Source organism: Pteropus vampyrus, unplaced genomic scaffold (assembly GCF_000151845.1).
Source record: "Pteropus vampyrus isolate Shadow unplaced genomic scaffold, Pvam_2.0 Scaffold118, whole genome shotgun sequence".
NCBI classification, from domain to species: Eukaryota; Metazoa; Chordata; class Mammalia; order Chiroptera; family Pteropodidae; genus Pteropus; species Pteropus vampyrus.
The window spans coordinates 2,035,186-2,043,551 of record NW_011888899.1 but is presented as its reverse complement, the minus strand read 5'-3'; the positions used below and the strand labels follow the sequence as shown (position 1 = coordinate 2,043,551).

The 8,366-nt window shown below is 57.6% G+C and overlaps 1 pseudogene; it reads right to left on the bottom strand.

The window, feature by feature from the left end:
* Positions 1-1,724: 1,724 nt before the first annotated feature.
* On the bottom strand, positions 1,725-1,843 carry LOC111743687 (annotated as a pseudogene).
* Positions 1,844-8,366: the final 6,523 nt, after the last annotated feature.

The following is an 8,366-nucleotide window of genomic DNA, read 5'->3' as shown; positions in this document are numbered from 1 at the left end:
GCCCAGCTGCTGAGACTGCTGGTGCCCCCTCCCCTTCCCCCTCCCTAGAGCAGTGACCTCGGCGGCCACTTGTTTCTCGTGGCTCAGCCACAAAACGGAAAAGGGCTGTGGGACCCCAAGTGGATTTTGCACCAGCAGAGATTTATTCTGACCCTGGGCTTCCCACTCTCCACGGTGGCGGGTGGGCCCCCTCGCAGCCCCCGAGGTGTTTTCCCCAGCACCTGCCGTGGGAGGGGTCTGCTGCCGCCCAGGATGCCCAGGCCCTCGAAAAGTCCTCCGGCCCCTGCCCGTCCAGGACCCCCGCCGGCGGCTCACAGACGCGATGGACGCGTCGCGGAGGGAATCTCTCGCACTCTGCCGACATCTCCTTCTGGTGGGATTCGAGGAGTTTTTCTTCCTGGTGACTTGTCTGGCCCTCCACTGTGTCCATCTCGGAGAGTGACCAAGAGGACCGGGGAGAGCTCGTGGGCAGAGAGCGCGGCCAGTGTCCCTGGCTGTGGGAGCTGCGTGATACCACCGTCCCTCGGGGTCACGGCCTCCGTGGGGCCCCTTCACGCGCTTGGTTGCCTCTGCTTCAAAGTCATCCTCGAGAGTTCCCTGTATTGGCCCATCCTGGGCCGACGTGGTCTCCTCATGCTGCTTTGGGTCACAGTTCCACGTGGCCTTAGTAAGTCCGCTTGGTAAAGTCCCCCAGCAACTTAGATTGAGGTGTTTCAGAGTTCTCTCTCCTCTCTCTCTCTCTCTCTCTCTCTCTCTCTCTCTCTCTCTCTTTCTCTCAAGATCTATCCATGAAAATCACCACTGCTCTCCCTGGCTCCCTATCACCCACGGGAGACAAAATGGAACGAGACAGGACCAAGTTAGGGTCCCGAGGCTGCCATGAGCGACCACGGCCCTGTGTCTTTAAACAGCAGAAACCGCTCTCCCTCTGCTCTGGAGGGTGAAAGGCCACACTGAGCCAGCAACGGGGTCCAGGGAGCATCGTCCTTGCCACTTTCGGCTGCCGGTGGCTCCAAGTGTCCTTGGCTTGTGGCCGTGCCGGTCTCTGCCTCTGTCCTCTCGCAGTCTACCTCTCTCTCCTCTGTGTCCCCGAGGACATTTGTCGCTGAATTTCGGTCCCACCCAGAGTCCAGGATGACCTCATCTGGAGAGCCTCAACTGAATCACGTCTGCAAGGACCCCCTTTCCAAATGAGGTGACACACACAGGTCCCAGAGATCACAAGGTGGAGATGCCCTTTGGGGCCGTCACTCAGCCAACTGCAGGCCCAGGCACAGGCTGACCCCTGGTCACGGCGAGTCCTAGACGGGCACAGAGCTAAGTGCTGCAGCTAAGACTTCGATGCGATTTAATTTTCCTGGAAATGTTTTAATTCCCTTTGATCATTTTCTCAGTTTGCCTTATATAGTAGTCACGGGATATAATTATAAAGAAATGGAATAAATGTTTTTTTTCAAATCCTGCCAAAACGCACATATAAATGAATAATGTTGGCCTAAAAGACGCTGGCTTGGAGTGTTTACCAACTATTCCAAATTACTTTTATTCTTAGAACCACTTTATAAAACACATCAGACAAATCGGTTTTAATTAAATTAATTAATTAATTAATTGATTTATTGCATTTTTTATTTTTATTTTTTTAGACGAGGCAACCCTTGGTTGACCTCCCAGATTGCAAGGACCTTGTCAGCTTACGAACCCTTATTTTTAAAACTTTTTTACGCCTACAGCCCCTGGTCTTCCTGGGTGGTCTCCCATCCAAGGACTAACCAGGCCCCACCCTGCTCAGCTTCCGAGACCGGACGGGATCGGGCTTGTTCAGGATGGCGTGGCCGTAGACTGCGTTTTCATTTTAAAAGCACGACTCTCGTTCAGATTTCTCAGACTCGGAGCGTGATTCCGCATGCCTGACTCTTCCGTGTCTCTGCGCGTACCGTAGAATTGGACTTTAAATACGGTGAATGCGCCGGCTGGAAGACGTCACCGCAAAGCCTCCCTCTGCCGCCTGAGCACAGCTGAGACGTCGCTAAGAACGTTCAGGGCCCGTGAGGAGGTCCAGCCCTGAGAGGGGAGGCCGAGGCCGTCCTTTCCTCGAGCTGATTCTAGCTGTGATTTCTAAGGACGGTCGCACAGGTTCCCCCGGTGGTTGACCTCCGCCCCTGCACCGTGCGTGGAAGCCCCGCCTGATGACTGCGGTCTGCAGGGCGTTCGCCGTCTGCCGGGCATGGACCATGCGGCTTTACCCTTGAGCTTCAAGGGCACCCGCCTCGCCCTGAGCTGCCGGTCAGTCCCGGCGATGGATGAAGTGTTTGCGGAGACACCTGGCGACGGCGGACGTCGTTAGCAGAAGAGGCGTCGGGCCCGGGCTGGCTCCTGTGCGGAGGTGACTCCGCGCGCTGCCGCCCGGGAGACTCGCTCCAGATCAACAGCCGCCGACTGGCTGTGCCCGCTGGAGCAACGTCGACAACAGAAATGAGAGGGGCCGGGAAACCTGACCGTTTCTACCTGGACATCGCGACTGCTTTAAAAATCAGACATTTTCAGATGGGACGAAGAACCCCTCGCCGCTCTCAACTTCATGACACAGAGGACTGGAAGGAAAGGCTCAAATTATCGATAGCATCGGCCAGAGGTGCCTCCTCTCACTCTGGGTCATAGATTTAGAATCCTAAATGGAACGTCGGCAAGCTGAATGCCTGGACGTGTGTGCGCGTGTGCAGGCCCACGCACAGGCACGCACACGGTTAAATCCTAAGAGGCGTTTTTCATTGACCATTTGTTATTTTAATATCAAGAAATCTATGAATGTAATTCGATTTACTAACAAATAGTCATATCGATAGATGCACAGCGTACGTAATAAAATCCAACACCCGAATATGATTTTAAAAAGAATCTCCTAGCAAATTAGAAATAAAAAGGAACACTCTTAATGCGATTAAACCCCAGGCAAAAACCAGCCTTTGTTTTAAAACGATTACAGTCCACGTGAAGGCAAAATACCCTGCTTATTCGTTATTATGTGAAAATAAAAACGCACGGGGACTTAGCTCAGAGACAAACAAACTGGCTGTTGGAACAAAGTGAGAAGGACCTCTCAGGAAGAATCCGGGCACACGGGCCCCTGGGGTGAGGCGGGGTGTCCCCAGAGCGGGGACACGCGGTGGGCCGCTCTGCAGAGGTGCGAGAGGGTTCGCCGGCCTCGCTGACACGGTCATCAGCAGGCCTTTGCTCTCCACCGCGTCCGGCAGTAAGTTCCAGGTCGACTACAAACCGAAACATGAGAAAGTGAAACGTTTCAAATGAAACGAAATGAATCTCTTAAAGTGACCATGACAGACTAGCTTATGATTTTCAAGAGCAGACAAGTTTCTTAAATTAGACCGAAAAGGTACAGACCACAGAGGGAACAAACGATGCCACATTTGATCACATTTACGTCGAAAGCAGCTGCGCGATACAAGATGCCTTCAACGAGCCGCGGACAGGCAGCCACGGTCTGGCACCACGCAGCGACGGCGCACGTGGCCGGCAGCGGTGGGGACCCAGGGGTCCTCCGGAGTCGTGAAGGGAACAGGACTAACGAGCGACGGAAAACGACATGCCACACGACAGCCGGTGTGCAGGAAAGGCGGGTGGGCGTCAGGCGCAGGAAGGGGAGCTCGAACGCACGGTCCCCGAGACCGCGAAAGAAAACCACAGGGTGAACCCTTTTCCCACGTCCATCTGAACAGCGAAAACACCCAAGCGTTTAGCGCCGAGCCCGGCCGACGTGCGGACGTGGACTTGTGCGTGGGGCTGGCGGGAGTGTGGCGAGCGGGCATCCGCGGCCGGTAGAAGAGGCCGGCATGCCTCCAGGCGCTTGTGCACGAGGCCAGAGCTTGCTCCTGACCCTCGGACCGCGGCCCCGCGGCGCTGACCGCGACGACTGTCTGGCGGGCACATTCCAGCGGTCCGCGGGGAGGTGGTTCACTCACGCAGCGGGAGGGACGCGGCAGGTGGCGTGACCGGAGCGGCGCGTGCCGACGCGAACTGGCCTCAGAAACGTAATGATGCGCGTGAACGAGAGGAAGGTGCTGCGTCGCACACACAGTGCGACGGCCTCGTGTGACATCTGGGAGCCGTTCGCCATGGGGTGCCAGGCAATGCTGTGAACACTTGTGTCGATGGAAAACAGAACCACGAGTGGGGTGACACCCACGACCTCTGGGGAGAGAGTGGTAGACACGAGTGGGGTGAACATTGGCCTGTGAGCCGAGGCTCGCTGGGACCCCTTGTCCCCTGGCTTAGAGTGTCACATGCGGGCTCTGCTGTCAGACAGAAAGCCACCCGAGACAGAAGCACGCTGGGACAGACGACAGACAGCCATTCTCAGCCCCTCTCTTTAAATGCCTTCTGTCAGGGAGATCGGAAAACAAAGCTTTCCAGGCTCTGTGCAGCTGAAGATGGCTGCAGGATTCAGAGGGCCCTGGAGGAGCTGCTGGGGAGGGAGGTGGGAGGCGGGAGAAAGTGTTTCTTCCGCTCCTTGGCTAAGCTCTGGACGTGGTCTTAGAGCCTCAGCAGCCATGCTGGGCCTTGGAAAGGAATCAGGATGCGCCCAGCTCCTCAGCTGACCCCTGAGTCCGCCTTCCTCACGTCTTATGTAGGAGAATTAAACTTCTCTACTGATCATCTGCACTGTGATAAGGCGTCTTCATCAGCACACGCTCTTCAGGTAAAAGGTAATTAGCTAGCAAGTCACCAGGACGCCTACGGAATCCCGCAAGATTCCACAGCTGGAGACCCCTGCCGAGCAGCGAAGGGGCTCTATGCCAGCACCACCCTCCCCCAGCACGAAGAATGCGAGGGACAAAGGACCAGCCCCCGCCTGGGGCACGTTTCCGACAGGGACCTGGGACAGACAGTGGGTGAGTCTGCGTCACCAGCACGGTCCTAGCCGCTGGAGACTTGGGATCGCGTGCATTAGTCGGATAGAAGAGAGTTTGGATGGACGTCTCGAGGAACTTCCCCTGCAGACCAGGCTGGCGTTTTCACCTGGGACGCCCTGCGGGGCGTCCTACACCCCATCCTTGTCCGCCCTCCACGCCTCCCCACCCGCCGCTGTCATGGTATTCCGGGGGTGGCCACGGGGGGACCATCAGCCCAGAGCTGGGGGGCTGATCGCTATTAATTGTGGATAAAACAATGGTGAGAACAGTCGCAGTGCACCAGGTTACAATTCACACCGACATGATGAAGGCCACCCCTGAAACCCGCTTGCCACGGCCACATTTTTGCTTCGTTTTCATTGTAAAGCACATTCTCTCCTAATCCTTAACCTCGACATTATTAAAACTGCACCGGGAATCTATTTAAAAAATCTCACGGTGACATTTCAGCAGAAGAATGACCTTCCCGTTTTAAAGGTGCGGCAATCATTTGGCAGGATACAACAATCATTTCCCTCCCCCGGCAAATCAACATTCCAGAAAACGCTTGTCTAAAACCCTTTATTCGATTGTCGTTTGTGAGTGGGCCGGCTCTTCCGATCACGCAGAATGAAGGATAACGAAATGGCAAACAGTTCTCCCGCCCCTGCTTCTCGCGGGGCGTCTCTCATCTCGAGCTCGTCTCGACGTCCTCTCCAAGGTGAATTCAGCCTCCCCGGGCTCGGGGCCGACGGCGCGAGAGATGCCGCGAGCTAGTGAACGCAGCCGGAGGCTGAGGCAGGCCGCGGCCGCCGAGATCCAACGTTTTCCCGAATGGTTTGTTTTTCCTTCATTCTTTCCTCACGGGGCCCTCAGGTCGTAAAGAGAGAGCTTGCTGAGTCCTCGTGCCGCACGGGACGCCCCGGCTCGTCGCGCTGCCCCCTCGGACACGCCTGGTGCGGATGACGGTGCCGATGGTCACGTCCGTGCCGCCCACGACCGTGAGGACGGGGATGCCGGGGGGCAGCCAGAGTGTCGTCAGGGCCAGTTTTCCGTCTGGGCCCCACACTGGCCACTTGGCTCGTCCCCCTCCCCCCTCACGGGAGCCACACGAAGTACGTCCGTCCTCTCGCTGGTGTCATGACTACTATCGTCACTGCCGCTGTTACTGACCAGATCGGTGGCCGCAGAGAACGGACACCAGGGACGCAGACGCCGCCCTCCCCCAGAACGCTTAGAAAATCGTCGCTTTTTGTCCTAAATGAGACGTGCGTTAGGAAGCGGGGCGCCCGCCGGGGTTGGCTGTCTTGGAAGGAGGAGGGGGCCGGAAGGACCACACCGGGGTGCAGGCAGCTGCGGGCGACGTGGGCCGCTGTTGCGGGAACGAAAGCACGCTCCGCAGGCGCCGTGGACGCGTGCGGCTCTGGAGGACAGGTGGCCACCGCGCGGCCACCGCCCGGCCCGCGCTCCCCGCGTGAGCACTCAGCGGGACGGTCAGTGGCGCCTCGCTCTGCGCTCGCCCCTGTGGGGCGCCGTGGTCCCCCCCCCCCCGTGCTGCACGTCGGCCTTGGCATCGTGAGGCCACCAACAGCCGAAGCGCACCGGAGTCGCCAGCAGTGGACAGGCGCCTCGTCCACGCCGAGCGGCCCAGGGCCGACTCCGAGCTCAACGCGATGCTCAGAGTCTGCACCCCAGGATGGGAAGGCGGGAAGGGGCAACCAGGGAGGCTCAAAGAGGCCAGTCACAGAGCTTCGCGGCTCACGGCGCTGTCCCCACCGGCCAAGCCACACACACGCGGGGATTTACAGCACGGGGAAACTTGTGACTAGGACGAGACCGAAGCTTGGGGGAGGGACCTGGGCCCCGAGGGAGTGACGGTGGCCGGTGTCCAGACGTGGTGTGACGGACGCCCTGCGGCACGGCTCCCAGGTGCTCCCCGAGTCCGAGCTCTTCGTTAACCGTTTCACGGCAACAGATGCCGAAGACGCTGAAGATACAAGAAATGCCGTTAAAATCTTTCCCCGCTGATGCCCGCTGGCTAAGTGGCTCTACTCTCTCAAAAAAAACAAAAAACAAAAAACAAAAAAACCTCACATTATTTCCAACAGATTTTCAAGGTGTGACTTCTGAGAAAGGTTCTGTTTTGGTTTCGTGTCCCCTTGAGGGACGCAGAGGTGCCAACACTCAGCACGCGAGTCCTCACGCCAGCGGAGGCCGGGCCACTGTCCCCCCGACAAGACACCCAGGAGGCTCCCAAGACCCTCGACCCCAGTCGCCGAGGCCTTGGCACCCCGCGCTCCTGGCCCGCCACCCTCCCTGGGGAGCCCAGTGACGCCACCACCGTGTATTCAGAACGAGTTGCTTATTCGAGTTGTCGCCTGAGCAGCAGGCCAACGCATTTTTCCACTTAATTATACTTTTCCATAAAGGTGATTTTGGTTTTCTCTCGGGCTTAACCATAAAATAACCATCTAACTTAACCTACGCATAAAACGGTAGACCATATAAAAATTTTTTTGTTGGTTGTCATATTTTGAGTTGTCACTTGAGAGTAAAGTCTCGGGCTAACGTGCATGAAGCTTTCCAATCCTTTAAAAAACAGTGGCACAGAAATACTGTTTGTGGGAATGTGACATGGCACAGCCGCTCCGGAAACTATTTGGTAATTTCTTATGAAACTGACCACGCAACGACCACACGCCCCAGCAACTGCATTCTTGGACATTTATCCCAGAAAAATAAACACACGTCTTCATTGTCCTGCAGGCGGATGCTCGCGACGGCTTTATTTGTAACAGCCAAAACGTGGGGACAACCTAGACGTCCCACGGGGGACGATCGGCCGAACAAACGGCCACCCCTCCCGACCACGGCCTGCCGACCCGTGCGGCAGCTCAGGGGAGCTGGAGGGGTCGCGTCGGGGGAAAACGCCAACGGCCTGGCGATGGCCGACTCCGCACGTCCACTGACACGACGCCTCGAAGCGACCGCGCTCCGAATCCGTTTCCAGCGACGGGCAGCCTGGAGCGAGGACCGCGACCACTCGTGTGATTTGTGCGACAGCCGCGCTGGCGCTGAGGAGAAGCAGACACGGCAGGAGTTCCCTGTGGTTCCCTGTGGTTCTCTCCTGAAAGCAGGGCCTGAATATGGGGAGATGCCCCCGCCCCCTCCAGCCAGGGAGGGCAGAGGACGGCCACCGGGACAACGCTAGGCCTTCGGCAGCATCGGCCCAGAGGTGACCCCGGAGGCGGCTATGTGACAAACGTCACCGTCCTGATCCTCCGCCGGGTCCCCGTACAGTCACCGTCCCACCATTTCCTACCCCTGGAAACAAACTCCTCCTCTTGCGCCTGGTCGCCTTTTTACAGAATATATTATTCCTCTGCTCAGATGCCCCAGCGGCCCACGCTCTGACTGCCGTCCGGCGTGACGCGCCGCCAAGTGCCCCCCGAGGAC